Consider the following 14,303-nt stretch of genomic DNA (forward strand, 5'->3'; position numbering starts at 1 on the left):
TGGGATTTACAGGGTTGACCTGTCAGATATTGTTTTAGTAGGCCTCTGATGATTAAAGATTTTTCACATTTTTAATTTTTTTAGGGAAATGTTGTAATATTGCAACTTTGGGCCTAGTTGTGAGCAGAATTTCTGTATTTGTACTCACTTTGCCTGAACTGGTATACATAACATTTAAGCATTCATTTGCAGGGTTGTTCACTTATTTAGCCCCATAGCAGTATATATCATAAGTAATAATCACACAACAATCATATTTTTTTATGAATAAGCATTTATTAATAACATGTTTTGGAAATAATTATTTGGTCACATTCAGTGTGGTTTGAATGAAGTCTGTGTTTATTTGCAGTGATAGTCCCTAAGACAGTTCTTTTCATCTGAGAAGCACAGACGAACATTGCACTTGCTACACAGTGTGTTTGTGTATCCATTATTGCAGTGTCTGCAGCGCCCTCTCTTTGTATTTCCTGGGAAATGTGCAATCATGTCTTTGCGTCCATCCAGTGGGGGGTGGTCCGATGACCTCTTGGCTGGGGGACGCACATCTGATGAGGATGGTCTCTTCTGAGGATCCAAAGGGCTCCCTGATGTCACTGTCTTCCCTGAAGATGGTGGCCCTCTCTTGGGTAATGTGTTGTGTGTGTTTACCAGGATGAGAGAGGATGCAAGTTGCGCCTGAAACTGTCTCCTGTTCAGTATCTCTTTCTTAGTCATCTTCAGAGCTTTACAGTCCCACTTGTAAAGGAGCCAGCCGTTAATTACAGCAAGGATGAAGGTGTGCCAGAAGATGTAAATGTACCAGTGGTGAGATTTCATGGGAAACTTGTACTTGGCAGCAAATGAGTCCAACAAATCCACACCCCCCATAACAACCTCACCTGACAGTCCAAGTTCAGATTTCGCTTGTCGTTTTCCATCTACACTCCCTTGGTACACATCAAAATCACAGAGCATGTAATGAAGTCAACAGAGATTGGAATCTGTTCCGGGACATCACATCAGAAACAGGGGTGTACCGTGTGTCTGTCTCCCAATACATACAATTTCCTTATTATTGGTGTTTACAGATGTTCCATTTTTTTGCAAGCTGTACTCATTTGTGTTTCTTGTCAGAGTCTCAATCATATCTTCTGTCACAAACTTTTGGAAGTACTCCAGTGGGGTCAGGAGGGAGGTGGCATCATTGGTGATTTCTGAACCAGAAAAATCTGTATTAGGACTGATAACCTTTTTTTTTGGTTGGGACTTCATGTCCACATCATCATTAGCTGGGCAGTCAATGGGTTGGTGGTTTTCTTTGTCCATTTCAACTACATCCTCATTGTCTAAATCACTTGCATCAGTTTCATCCAAGTCCATGTCAAAATCTCTCTCTCCATTTTGGACTGCAGCAATCAACTCCTGCACACTGAATAGATGACCTTTCTGCATTGGTGGCATTCTGGCAATTTAATTAAATATGTGAATAACACATATAGGTCTTATGGATGGGAGACTGCCTGAGAATACCAGGTGCTAAAAGCTTTAACTATTGAAAAACTTTTAAAATGAAAGTATTTACATCGCTTTGTTAGTTTCTTTTAAAGTAAGTTAAGGGGTAATTTCACTCTTTGATACGTTTTCCGCCTTTTTTTTTTTATATATATAATTTTCTCTTCAGGTTTCTGTGTTTGTGCGTGCTCTACGACAATCATTCACAGGCTTGGCTATGGAGTGGGGTGGAGCTGAATCGATTAGGTGGGGTTGTCCGGCCCTCGGCCTTCAGGTGCGACGCACCCTGATGTCAGTTTAATATCTGATACGTCATATTAAGCGGATTTTTAGAACAGGGAGTCGGCAATAGGGCCTGCTCCATCCGCTCCATTCATCGACCCAGTATTGCATTGCCTCTAGAAGGTGTGCACTTTATTTGTTGTATTACAAATAAAAGCTTACCACTCCAATTTTTTGCCTTTTCTCCATCATAATTTGACAGTAAAGCGGGAGTTTTCACTCTTTGATATGTGTTCAAGCCCCTTTGGTTTAAAGTTCAAGATTTTCAAGCAGAGTTTGTGTACGGACAAACCAGCTGAAGAATGCCCAATCTTGTCTGATCTCAGAAGCTAAGAAGGCTTGGGCCTGGTTAGTACTTGGATGGGAGACTACCTTGGAATACCAGGTGCTGTAAGCTTTAACTATTGAAAAACTTTTAAAATGAAAGTATTTACATGGCTTTGTTAGCTTTTTTTGCCATTTCTCCATCATAATTTGACAGTAAAGTGGGAGTTTTCACTCTTTGATATGTGTTCAAGCCTCTTTGGTTTAAAGTTCAAGATTTTCAAGCAGAGTTTGTGTACGGACAAACCAGCTGAAGATTGCCAAATCTTGTCTGATCTCAGAAGCTAAGAAGGCTTGGGCCTGGTTAGTACTTGGATGGGAGACTACCTGGGAATACCAGGTGCTGTAAGCTTTAACTATTGAAAAACTTTTAAAATTAAAGTATTTACATGGCTTTGTTAGCTTTTTTTGCCTTTTCTCCATCATGATTTGACAGTAAAGTGGGAGTTTTCGCACTTTATAATGTTTTCAAAGCCCTTTTGGTTTAAAGTTCAACATTTTCAAGCAGAGTTTGTGTACGGACAAACCAGCTGAAGAATGCCCAATCTTGTCTTATCTCAGAAGCTAAGAAGGCTTGGGCCTGGTTAGTACTTGGATGGGAGACTACGTGGGAATGCCTGGTGCTGTAAGCTTTAACTATTGTAAAACTTTTAAAATGAAAGTATTTACATCACTTTGTTAACTTTTTTTTAAGTAAGTTAAGGGGTATTTTCTTTCTTTGATATGTTTTCCCGCCTTTTTTCTTTTTTTTTTTAAACTTCTCTTCAGGTTTCTTTGTCTGTGTGTGCTCTACAACGATCATTCACAGGCTTGGAGCTGAATCGATTAGGTGGGGTTTTCCAGCCCTCGGCCTTCAGGTGCGACGCACCCTGATGTCAGTTTAATATCTGATACGTCATATTAAGCGGATTTTTAGAACAGGGAGTCGGCAATAGGGCCTGCTCCATCCGCTCCATTCATCGACCCAGTATTGCATTGCCTCTAGAAGGTGTGCACTTTATTTGTTGTATTACAAATAAAAGCTTACCACTCCAATTTTTTGCCTTTTCTCCATCATAATTTGACAGTAAAGCGGGAGTTTTCACTCTTTGATATGTGTTCAAGCCCCTTTGGTTTAAAGTTCAAGATTTTCAAGCAGAGTTTGTGTACGGACAAACCAGCTGAAGAATGCCCAATCTTGTCTGATCTCAGAAGCTAAGAAGGCTTGGGCCTGGTTAGTACTTGGATGGGAGACTACCTTGGAATACCAGGTGCTGTAAGCTTTAACTATTGAAAAACTTTTAAAATGAAAGTATTTACATGGCTTTGTTAGCTTTTTTTGCCATTTCTCCATCATAATTTGACAGTAAAGTGGGAGTTTTCACTCTTTGATATGTGTTCAAGCCTCTTTGGTTTAAAGTTCAAGATTTTCAAGCAGAGTTTGTGTACGGACAAACCAGCTGAAGATTGCCAAATCTTGTCTGATCTCAGAAGCTAAGAAGGCTTGGGCCTGGTTAGTACTTGGATGGGAGACTACCTGGGAATACCAGGTGCTGTAAGCTTTAACTATTGAAAAACTTTTAAAATTAAAGTATTTGCATGGCTTTGTTAGCTTTTTTTGCCTTTTCTCCATCATGATTTGACAGTAAAGTGGGAGTTTTCGCACTTTATAATGTTTTCAAAGCCCTTTTGGTTTAAAGTTCAACATTTTCAAGCAGAGTTTGTGTACGGACAAACCAGCTGAAGAATGCCCAATCTTGTCTTATCTCAGAAGCTAAGAAGGCTTGGGCCTGGTTAGTACTTGGATGGGAGACTACGTGGGAATGCCTGGTGCTGTAAGCTTTAACTATTGTAAAACTTTTAAAATGAAAGTATTTACATCACTTTGTTAACTTTTTTTTAAGTAAGTTAAGGGGTATTTTCTTTCTTTGATATGTTTTCCCGCCTTTTTTCTTTTTTTTTTTAAACTTCTCTTCAGGTTTCTTTGTCTGTGTGTGCTCTACAACGATCATTCACAGGCTTGGAGCTGAATCGATTAGGTGGGGTTTTCCAGCCCTCGGCCTTCAGGTGCTATGCACCCTGATGTCAATTTAATATCTGATATGTCATATTAAGCGGATTTTTAGAACAGGGAGTCGGCAATAGGGCCTGCTCCATCCGCTCCATTCATCGACCCAGTATTGCATTTCCTCTAGAAGGTGTGCACTTTATTTGTTATATTGCAAATAAAAGCTTACCACTCCAACTTTTTGCCTTTTCTCCATCATAATTTGACAGTAAAGCGGGAGTTTTCACTCTTTGATATGTGTTCAAGCCCCTTTGGTTTAAAGTTCAAGATTTTCAAGCAGAGTTTGTGTACGGACAAACCAGCTGAAGAATGCCCAATCTTGTCTGATCTCAGAAGCTAAGAAGGCTTGGGCCTGGTTAGTACTTGGATGGGAGACTACCTGGGAATGCCAGGTGCTGTAAGCTTTAACTATTTAAAAACTTTTAAAGTGAAAGTATTTACATGGCTATGTTAACTTTTTTTGCCTTTTCTCCATCATAATTTGACAGTAAAGCGGGAGTTTTCGCACTTTATAATGTTTTCAAAGCCCTTTTGTTTAAAGTCCAAGATTTTCAAGCAGAGTTTGCTGACGGACATGCCAGCTGAAGATGGCCCAATCTTGTCTGATCTCAGAAACTAAGAAGGCTTGGGCCTCGTTATTACTTGGATGGGAGACTACGTGGGAATGCCAGGTGCTGTAAGCTTTAACTATTGAAAAACTTTTAAAATGAAAGTATTTACATGGCTTTGTTAGCTTTTTTTGCCTTTTCTCCATCATAATTTGACAGTAAAGTGGGAGTTTTCGCACTTTATAATGTTTTCAAAGCCCTTTTGTTTAAAGTCCAAGATTTTCAAGCAGAGTTTCCTTACGGACAAATCAGCTGAAGAATGCTCAATCTTGTCTGATCTCAGAAGCTAAGAAGGCTTGGGCCTGGTTAGTACTTGGATGGGAGACTACCTGGGAATACCAGGTGCTGTAAGCTTTAACTATTGAAAAACTTTTAAAATGAAACTATTTACATGGCTTTGTTAGCTTTTTTTGCCTTTTCTCCATCATAATTTGACAGTAAAGCAGGAGTTTTCGCACTTTGATATGTGTTCAAGCCTCTTTGGTTTAAAGTTCAAGATTTTCAAGCAGAGTTTGTGTACGGACAAACCAGCTGAAGAATGCCCAATCTTGTTTGATCTCAGAAGCTAAGAAGGCTTGGGCCTGGTTAGTACTTGGATGGGAGACTACCTGGGAATTCCAGGTGCTGTAAGCTTTAACTAATGAAAAACGTTTAAAATGAAAGTATTTACATGGCTTTGTTAGCTTTTTTTGCCTTTTCTCCATCATAATTTGACAGTAAAGCAGGAGTTTTCACTCTCTGATATGTGTTCAAGCCTCTTTGGTTTAAAGTTCAAGATTTTCAAGCAGAGTATGTGTACGGACAAACCAGCTGAAGAATGCCCAATCTTGTCTGATCTCAGAAGCTAAGAAGGCTTGGGCCTGGTTAGTACTTGGATGGGAGACTACCTGGGAATACCAGGTGCTGTAAGCTTTAACTAATGAAAAACGTTTAAAATGAAAGTATTTACAAGGCTTTGTTAGCTTTTTTTGGCTTTTCTACATCATAATTTGACAGTAAAGCGGGAGTTTTCGCACTTTATAATGTTTTCAAAGCCCTTTTGGTTTAAAGTTCAAGATTTTCAAGCAGAGTTTGTGTACGGACAAACCAGCTGAAGAATGCCCAATCTTGTCTGATCTCAGAAGCTAAGAAGGCTTGGGCCTGGTTAGTACTTGGATTGGAGTCTACCTGGGAATACCAGGTGCTGTAAGCTTTAACTATTGAAAAACTTTTAAAATGAAAGTATTTACATCACTTTGTTAACTTTTTTTAAAGTAAGTTAAGGGGTATTTTCTTTCTTTGATATGTTTTCCCGCCTTTTTTCTTTTTTTTTTAAACTTCTCTTCAGGTTTCTTTGTCTGTGTGTGCTCTACAACGATCATTCACAGGCTTGGAGCTGAATCGATTAGGTGGGGTTTTCCAGCCCTCGGCCTTCAGGTGCTACGCACCCTGATGTCAATTTAATATCTGATATGTCATATTAAGCGGATTTTTAGAACAGGGAGTCGGCAATAGGGCCTGCTCCATCCGCTCCATTCATCGACCAAGTATTGCATTGCCTCTAGAAGGTGTGCACTTTATTTGTTATATTGCAAATAAAAGCTTACCACTCCAAGTTTTTGCCTTTTCTCCATCATAATTTGACAGTAAAGCGAGAGTTTTCACTCTTTGATATGTGTTCAAGCCCCTTTGGTTTAAAGTTCAAGATTTTCAAGCAGAGTTTGTGTACGGACAAACCAGCTGAAGAATGCCCAATCTTGTCTGATCTCAGAAGCTAAGAAGGCTTGGGCCTCGTTAGTACTTGGATGGGAGACTACCTGGGAATACCAGGTGCTGTAAGCTTTAACTAATGAAAAACGTTTAAAATGAAAGTATTTACATGGCTTTGTTAGCTTTTTTTTGCCTTTTCTCCATCATAATTTGACAGTAAAGCGGGAGTTTTCGCACTTTATAATGCTTTCAAAGCCCTTTTGGTTTAAAGTTCAAGATTTTCAAGCAGAGTTTGTGTACGGAAAAACCAGCTGAAGAATGCCCAATCTTGTCTGATCTCAGAAGCTAAGAAGGCTTGGGCCTGGTTAGTACTTGGATGGGAGACTACCTGGGAATATCAGGTGCTGTAAACTTTAACTATTGTAAAACGTTTAAAATGAAAGTATTTACATGGCTTTTTTAGCTTTTTTTGCCTTTTCTACATCATAATTTGACAGTAAAGCAGGAGTTTTCACTCTCTGATATGTGTTCAAGCCTCTTTGGTTTAAAGTTCAAGATTTTCAAGCAGAGTTTGTGTACGGACAAACCAGCTGAAGATTGCCCAATCTTGTCTGATCTCAGAAGCTAAGAAGGCTTGGGCCTGGTTAGTACTTGGATGGGAGACTACCTGGGAATACCAGGTGCTGTAAGCTTTAACTAATGAAAAACGTTTAAAATGAAAGTATTTACATGGCTTTGTTAGCTTTTTTTGCCTTTTCTCCATCATAATTTGACAGTAAAGCGGGAGTTTTCGCACTTTATAATGTTTTCAAAGCCCTTTTGGTTTAAAGTTCAAGATTTTCAAGCAGAGTTTGTGTATGGACAAATCAGCTGAAGAATGCCCAATCTTGTCTGATCTCAGAAGCTAAGAAGGCTTGGGCCTGGTTAGTACTTGGATGGGAGACTACCTGGGAATACCAGGTGCTGTAAGCTTTAACTATTGAAAAACTTTTAAAATGAAACTATTTATATGGCTTTGTTAGCTTTTTTTGCCTTTTCTCCATCATAATTTGACAGTAAAGCGGGAGTTTTCACTCTCTGATATGTGTTCAAGCCTCTTTGGTTTAAAGTTCAAGATTTTCAAGCAGAGTTTGTGTACGGACAAACCAGCTGAAGAATGCCCAATCTTGTCTGATCTCAGAAGCTAAGAAGGCTTGGGCCTGGTTAGTACTTGGATGGGAGACTACCTGGGAATACCAGGTGCTGTAAGCTTTAACTAATGAAAAACGTTTAAAATGAAAGTATTACATGGCCTTGTTAGCTTTTTTTGCCTTTTCTGCATCATAATTTGAAAGTAAAGCGGGAGATTTCGCACTTTATAATGTTTTCAAAGCCCTTTTGGTTTAAAGTTCAAGATTTTCAAGCAGAGTTTGTGTACGGACAAACCAGCTGAAGAATGCCCAATCTTGTCTGATCTCAGAAGCTAAGAAGGCTTGGGCCTGGTTAGTACTTGGATGGGAGACTACCTGGGAATACCAGGTGCTGTAAGCTTTAACTATTGAAAAACCTTTAAAATGAAAGTATTTACATGGCTTTGTTAGCTTTTTTTGCTTTTTCTCCATCATAATTTGACAGTAAAGCGGGAGTTTTCGCACTTTGTAATGTTTTCAAAGCCCTTTTGGTTTAAAGTTCAAGATTTTCAAGCAGAGTTTGTGAATGGACAAACCAGCTGAAGAATGCCCAATCTTGTCTGATCTCAGAAGCTAAGAAGGCTTGGGCTTGGTTAGTACTTGGATGGGAGACAACCTGGGAATACCAGGTGCTGTAAGCTTTAACTAATGAAAAACGTTTAAAATGAAAGTATTTAGATGGCTTTGTTAGCTTTTTTTGCCTTTTCTCCATCATAATTTGACAGTAAAGCGGGAGTTTTCGCACTTTATAATGTTTTCAAAGCCCTTTTGGTTTAATGATCAAGATTTTCAAGCAGAGTTTGTGTACGGACAAACCAGCTGAAGAATGCCCAATCTTGTCTGATCTCAGAAGCTAAGAAGGCTTGGGCCTGGTTAGTACTTGGATGGGAGACTACCTGGGAATACCAGGTGCTGTAAGCTTTAACTATTGAAAAACTTTTAAAATGAAAGTATTTACATGGCTTTGTTAGCTTTTTTTGCCTTTTTTCCATCATAATTTGACAGTAAAGCGGGAGTTTTCACTCTCTGATATGTGTTCAAGCCTCTTTGGTTTAAAGTTCAAGATTTTCAAGCAGAGTTTGCTTACGGACAAACCAGCTGAAGATTGCCCAATCTTGTCTGATCTCAGAAACTAAGAAGGCTTGGGCCTGGTTAGTACTTGGATGGGAGACCACGTGGGAATGCCAGGTGCTGTAAGCTTTAACTATTGTAAAACTTTTAAAATGAAAGTATTTACATCACTTTGTTAACTTTTTTTAAAGTAAGTTAAGGGGTATTTTCTTTCTTTGATATGTTTTCCCGCCTTTTTTCTTTTTTTTTTTTCTTTTTTTTTAAACTTCTCTTCAGGTTTCTTTGTCTGTGTGTGCTCTACAACGATCATTCACAGGCTTGGAGCTGAATCGATTAGGTGGGGTTTTCCAGCCCTCGGCCTTCAGGTGCTACGCACCCTAATGTCAATTTAATATCTGATATGTCATCTTAAACGGATTTTTAGAACAGGGAGACGGCAATAGGGCCTGCTCCATCCGCTCCATTCATCGACCCAGTATTGCATTGCCTCTAGAAGGTGTGCACTTTATTTGTTGTATTGCAAATAAAAGCTTACCACTCCAACTTTTTGCCTTTTCTCCATCATAATTTGACAGTAAAGCGGGAGTTTTCACTCTTTGATATGTGTTCAAGCCCCTTTGGTTTAAAGTTCAAGATTTTCAAGCAGAGTTTATGTACGGACAAACCAGCTGAAGAATGCCCAATCTTGTCTGATCTCAGAAGCTAAGAAGGCTTGGGCCTGGTTAGTACTTGGATGGGAGACTACCTGGGAATACCAGGTGCTGTAAGCTTTAACTATTGAAAAACTTTTAAAATGAAAGTATTTACATGGCTTTGTTAGCTTTTTTTGCCTTTTCTCCATCATAATTTGACAGTAAAGCGGGAGTTTTCACTCTTTGATATGTGTTCAAGCCCCTTTGGTTTAAAGTTCAAGATTTTCAAGCAGAGTTTATGTACAGACAAACCAGCTGAAGAATGCCCAATCTTGTCTGATCTCAGAAGCTAAGAAGGCTTGGGCCTGGTTAGTACTTGGATGGGAGACTACCTGGGAATACCAGGTGCTGTAAGCTTTAACTATTGAAAAACTTTTAAAATGAAAGTATTTACATGGCTTTGTTGGCTTTTTTTTTGCCTTTTCTCCATCATAATTTGACAGTAAAGCGGGAGTTTTCACTCTTTGATATGTGTTCAAGCCCCTTTGGTTTAAAGTTCAAGATTTTCAAGCAGAGTTTGTGTACAGACAAACCAGCTGAAGAATGCCCAATCTTGTCTGATCACAGAAGCTAAGAAGTCTTGGGCCTGGTTAGTACATGGAAGGGAGACTACCTGGGAATACCAGGTGCTGTAAGCTTTAACTATTGAAAAACTTTTAAAATGAAAGTATTTACATGGCTTTGTTAGCTTTTTTTTTGCCTTTTCTCCATCATAATTTTAAATTTTACAGTAAAACGGGAGTTTTCACTCTTTGATATGTGTTCAAGCCCCTTTGGTTTAAAGTTCAAGATTTTCAAGCAGAGTTTGTGTACGGACAAACCAGCTGAAGATTGCCCAATCTTGTCTGATCTCAGAAGCTAAGAAGGCTTGGTCCTGGTTAGTACTTGGATGGGAGACTACGTGGGAATGCCAGGTGCTGTAAGTTTTAACTATTGAAAAACTTTTAAAATGAAAGTATTTACATGGCTTTGTTAGCTTTTTTTTGCCTTTTCTCCATCATAATTTTACAGTAAAGCGGGAGTTTTCACTCTTTGATATGTGTTCAAGCCCCTTTGGATTAAAGTTCAAGATTTTCAAGCAGGGTTTGTGTACGGACAAACCAGCTGAAGATTGCCCAATCTTGTCTGATCTCAGAAGCTAAGAAGGCTTGGTCCTGGTTAGTACTTGGATGGGAGACTACGTGGGAATACCAGGTGCTGTAAGCTTTAACTATTGTAAAGTTTTTAAAATGAAAGTATTTACATCACTTTGTTAACTTTTTTTAAAGTAAGTTAAGGGGTATTTTCTTTCTTTGATATGTTTTCCCGCCTTTTTTCTTTTTTCTTTTTTTAAACTTCTCTTCAGGTTTCTTTGTCTGTGTGTGCTCTACAACGATCATTCACAGGCTTGGAGCTGAATCGATTAGGTGGGGTTTTCCAGCCCTCGGCCTTCAGGTGCTACGCACCCTGATGTCAATTTAATATCTGATATGTCATCTTAAACGGATTTTTAGAACAGGGAGTCGGATATAGGGCCTGCTCCATCCGCTCCATTCATCGACCCAGTATTGCATTGCCTCTAGAAGGTGTGCACTTTATTTGTTGTATTGCAAATAAAAGCTTACCACTCCAACTTTTTGCCTTTTCTCCATCATAATTTGACAGTAAAGCGGGAGTTTTCACTCTTTGATATGTGTTCAAGCCCCTTTGGTTTAAAGTTCAAGATTTTCAAGCAGAGTTTGTGTATGGATAAACCAGCAGAAGAATGCCCAATCTTGTCTGATCTCAGAAGCTAAGAAGGCTTGGGCCTGGTTAGTACTCGGATGGGAGACTACCTGGGAATACCAGGTGCTGTAAGCTTTACCTATTGAAAAACTTTTATAATGAAAGTATTTACATGGCTTTGTTAGCTTTTTTTGCCTTTTCTCCATCATAATTTGACAGTAAAGCGGGGGGTTTTCACTCTTTGATATGTGTTCAAGCCCCTTTGGTTTAAAGTTCAAGATTTTCAAGCAGAGTTTATGTACGGACAAACCAGCTGAAGAATGCCCAATCTTGTCTGATCTCAGAAGCTAAGAAGGCTTGGGCCTGGTTAGTACTTGGATGGGAGACTACGTGGGAATACCAGGTGCTGTAAGCTTTAACTATTGTAAAGTTTTTAAAATGAAAGTATTTACATCACTTTGTTAACTTTTTTTAAAGTAAGTTAAGGGGTATTTTCTTTCTTTGATATGTTTTCCCGCCTTTTTTCTTTTTTTTTTTTTAAACTTCTCTTCAGGTTTCTTTGTCTGTGTGTGCTCTACAACGATCATTCACAGGCTTGGAGCTGAATCGATTAGGTGGGATTTTCCAGCCCTCGGCCTTCAGGTGCTACGCACCCTGATGTCAATTTAATATCTGATATGTCATATTAAGCGGATTTTTAGAACAGGGAGTTGGCAATAGGGCCTGCTCCAGCCGCTCCATTCATCGACCCAGTATTGCATTGCCTCTAGAAGGTGTGCACTTTATTTGTTGTATTGCAAATAAAAGCTTACCACTCCAACTTTTTGCCTTTTCTCCATCATAATTTGACAGGCTTGGGCCTGGTTAGTACTTGGATGGGAGACTACCTGGGAATACCAGGTGCTGTAAGCTTTAACTATTGAAAAAACTTTTAAAATGAAAGTATTTACATGGCTTTGTTAGCTTTTTTTGCCTTTTCTCCATCATAATTTGACAGTAAAGCGGGAGTTTTCGCACTTTATAATGTTTTCAATGCCCTTTGGTTTAAAGTTAAAGATTTTCAAGCAGAGTTTGCTTACAGACATGCCAGCTGAAGAATGCCCATTCTTGTCTGATCTCAGAAGCTAAGAAGGCTTGGGCCTGGTTAGTACTTGGATGGGAGACTACCTGGGAATACCAGGTGCTGTAAGCTGTAACTATTGAAAAACTTTTAAAATGAAAGTATTTACATGGCTTTGTTAGCTTTTTTTTGCCTTTTCTCCATCATAATTTGACAGTAAAGCGGGAGTTTTCACTCTTTGATATGTGTTCAAGCCCCTTTGGATTAAAGTTAAAGATTTTCAAGCAGAGTTTGTGTACGGACAAACCAGCTGAAGAATGCCCATTCTTGTCTGATCTCAGAAGCTAAGAAGGCTTGGGCCTGGTTAGTACTTGGATGGGAGACTACCTGGGAATACCAGGTGCTGTAAGCTTTAACTATTGAAAAACTTTTAAAATGAAAGTATTTACATGGCTTTGTTAGCTTTTTTTGCCTTTTCTCCATCATAATTTGACAGTAAAGCGGGAGTTTTCGCACTTTATAATGTTTTCAAAGCCCTTTTGGTTTAAAGTTCAAGATTTTCAAGCAGAGTTTGTGTATGGACAAACCAGCTGAAGAATGCCCAATCTTGTTTGATCTCAGAAGCTAAGAAGGCTTGGGCCTGGTTAGTACTTGGATGGGAGACTACCTGGGAATACCAGGTGCTGTAAGCTTTAACTATTGAAAAACTTTTAAAATGAAAGTATTTACATGGCTTTGTTAGCTTTTTTTGCCTTTTCTCCATCATAATTTGACAGTAAAGCGGGAGTTTTCGCACTTTATAATGTTTTCAAAGCCCTTTTGTTTAAAGTCCAAGATTTTCAAGCAGAGTTTGCTTACAGACATGCCAGCTGAAGAATGCCCATTCTTGTCTGATCTCAGAAGCTAAGAAGGCTTGGGCCTGGTTAGTACTTGGATGGGAGACTACCTGGGAATACCAGGTGCTGTAAGCTTTAACTATTGAAAAACTTTTAAAATGAAAGTATTTACATGGCTTTGTTAGCTTTTTTTGCCTTTTCTCCATCATAATTTGACAGTAAAGCGGGAGTTTTCGCACTTTATAATGTTTTCAATGCCCTTTGGTTTAAGGTTAAAGATTTTCAAGCAGAGTTTGCTTACAGACATGCCAGCTGAAGAATGCCCAATCTTGTCTGATCTCAGAAGCTAAGAAGGCTTGGGCCTGGTTAGTACTTGGATGGGAGACTACCTGGGAATACCAGGTGCTGTAAGCTTTAACTATTGAAAAACTTTTAAAATGAAAGTATTTACATGGCTTTGTTAGCTTTTTTTGCCTTTTCTCCATCATAATTTGACAGTAAAGCGGGAGTTTTCGCACTTTATAATGTTTTCAATGCCCTTTGGTTTAAAGTTAAAGATTTTCAAGCAGAGTTTGCTTACAGACATGCCAGCTGAAGAATGCCCATTCTTGTCTGATCTCAGAAGCTAAGAAGGCTTGGGCCTGGTTAGTACTTGGATGGGAGACTACCTGGGAATACCAGGTGCTGTAACTATTGAAAAACTTTTAAAATGAAAGTATTTACATGGCTTTGTTAGCTTTTTTTGCCTTTTCTCCATCATAATTTGACAGTAAAGCGGGAGTTTTCACTCTTTGATATGTGTTCAAGCCCCTTTGGTTTAAAGTTAAAGATTTTCAAGCAGAGTTTGTGTACGGACAAACCAGCTTAAGAATGCCCATTCTTGTCTGATCTCAGAAGCTAAGAAGGCTTGGGCCTGGTTAGTACTTGGATGGGAGACTACCTGGGAATACCAGGTGCTGTAAGCTTTAACTATTGAAAAACTTTTAAAATGAAAGTATTTACATGGCTTTGTTAGCTTTTTTTGCCTTTTCTCCATCATAATTTGACAGTAAAGCGGGAGTTTTCGCACTTTATAATGTTTTCAAAGCCCTTTTGGTTTAAAGTTCAAGATTTTCAAGCAGAGTTTGTGTACGGACAAACCAGCTGAAGAATGCCCAATCTTGTTTGATCTCAGAAGCTAAGAAGGCTTGGGCCTGGTTAGTACTTGGATGGGAGACTACGTGGGAATGCCAGGTGCTGTAAGCTTTACTATTGTTAAACTTTTAATATTAAAGTATTTACATCACTTTGTTAGCTTTTTTTAAGTAAGTTAAGGGATATTTTCTTT

General features: G+C 38.9%; 20 pseudogenes; all 20 read left to right on the forward strand.

Annotated features, from left to right (window-relative positions):
- The first annotated feature begins 2,054 nt into the window (after positions 1 to 2,054).
- On the forward strand, positions 2,055 to 2,173 carry LOC114767566 (uncharacterized; annotated as a pseudogene).
- Positions 2,174 to 2,333: 160 nt separating this feature from the next.
- LOC114767559 (uncharacterized) lies at positions 2,334 to 2,452 on the forward strand (annotated as a pseudogene).
- Positions 2,453 to 3,243: 791 nt separating this feature from the next.
- On the forward strand, positions 3,244 to 3,362 carry LOC114767567 (uncharacterized; annotated as a pseudogene).
- Positions 3,363 to 3,522: 160 nt separating this feature from the next.
- LOC114767560 (uncharacterized) lies at positions 3,523 to 3,641 on the forward strand (annotated as a pseudogene).
- A 791-nt stretch (positions 3,642 to 4,432) lies between these two features.
- Positions 4,433 to 4,551, forward strand: LOC114767557 (uncharacterized; annotated as a pseudogene).
- A 718-nt stretch (positions 4,552 to 5,269) lies between these two features.
- Positions 5,270 to 5,388, forward strand: LOC114767556 (uncharacterized; annotated as a pseudogene).
- A 160-nt stretch (positions 5,389 to 5,548) lies between these two features.
- LOC114767533 (uncharacterized) lies at positions 5,549 to 5,667 on the forward strand (annotated as a pseudogene).
- A 1,071-nt stretch (positions 5,668 to 6,738) lies between these two features.
- On the forward strand, positions 6,739 to 6,857 carry LOC114767564 (uncharacterized; annotated as a pseudogene).
- Positions 6,858 to 7,017: 160 nt separating this feature from the next.
- On the forward strand, positions 7,018 to 7,136 carry LOC114767558 (uncharacterized; annotated as a pseudogene).
- A 440-nt stretch (positions 7,137 to 7,576) lies between these two features.
- On the forward strand, positions 7,577 to 7,695 carry LOC114767544 (uncharacterized; annotated as a pseudogene).
- A 160-nt stretch (positions 7,696 to 7,855) lies between these two features.
- On the forward strand, positions 7,856 to 7,974 carry LOC114767553 (uncharacterized; annotated as a pseudogene).
- Positions 7,975 to 8,415: 441 nt separating this feature from the next.
- On the forward strand, positions 8,416 to 8,534 carry LOC114767554 (uncharacterized; annotated as a pseudogene).
- A 160-nt stretch (positions 8,535 to 8,694) lies between these two features.
- On the forward strand, positions 8,695 to 8,813 carry LOC114767569 (uncharacterized; annotated as a pseudogene).
- A 522-nt stretch (positions 8,814 to 9,335) lies between these two features.
- LOC114767565 (uncharacterized) lies at positions 9,336 to 9,454 on the forward strand (annotated as a pseudogene).
- Positions 9,455 to 9,614: 160 nt separating this feature from the next.
- Positions 9,615 to 9,733, forward strand: LOC114767568 (uncharacterized; annotated as a pseudogene).
- A 2,420-nt stretch (positions 9,734 to 12,153) lies between these two features.
- Positions 12,154 to 12,272, forward strand: LOC114767570 (uncharacterized; annotated as a pseudogene).
- A 441-nt stretch (positions 12,273 to 12,713) lies between these two features.
- LOC114767563 (uncharacterized) lies at positions 12,714 to 12,832 on the forward strand (annotated as a pseudogene).
- Positions 12,833 to 12,992: 160 nt separating this feature from the next.
- Positions 12,993 to 13,111, forward strand: LOC114767575 (uncharacterized; annotated as a pseudogene).
- Positions 13,112 to 13,271: 160 nt separating this feature from the next.
- Positions 13,272 to 13,390, forward strand: LOC114767561 (uncharacterized; annotated as a pseudogene).
- Positions 13,391 to 13,822: 432 nt separating this feature from the next.
- LOC114767555 (uncharacterized) lies at positions 13,823 to 13,941 on the forward strand (annotated as a pseudogene).
- Positions 13,942 to 14,303: the final 362 nt, after the last annotated feature.

This window comes from Denticeps clupeoides, chromosome 17 (assembly GCF_900700375.1).
Source record: "Denticeps clupeoides chromosome 17, fDenClu1.1, whole genome shotgun sequence".
Classification (NCBI taxonomy): Eukaryota; Metazoa; Chordata; class Actinopteri; order Clupeiformes; family Denticipitidae; genus Denticeps; species Denticeps clupeoides.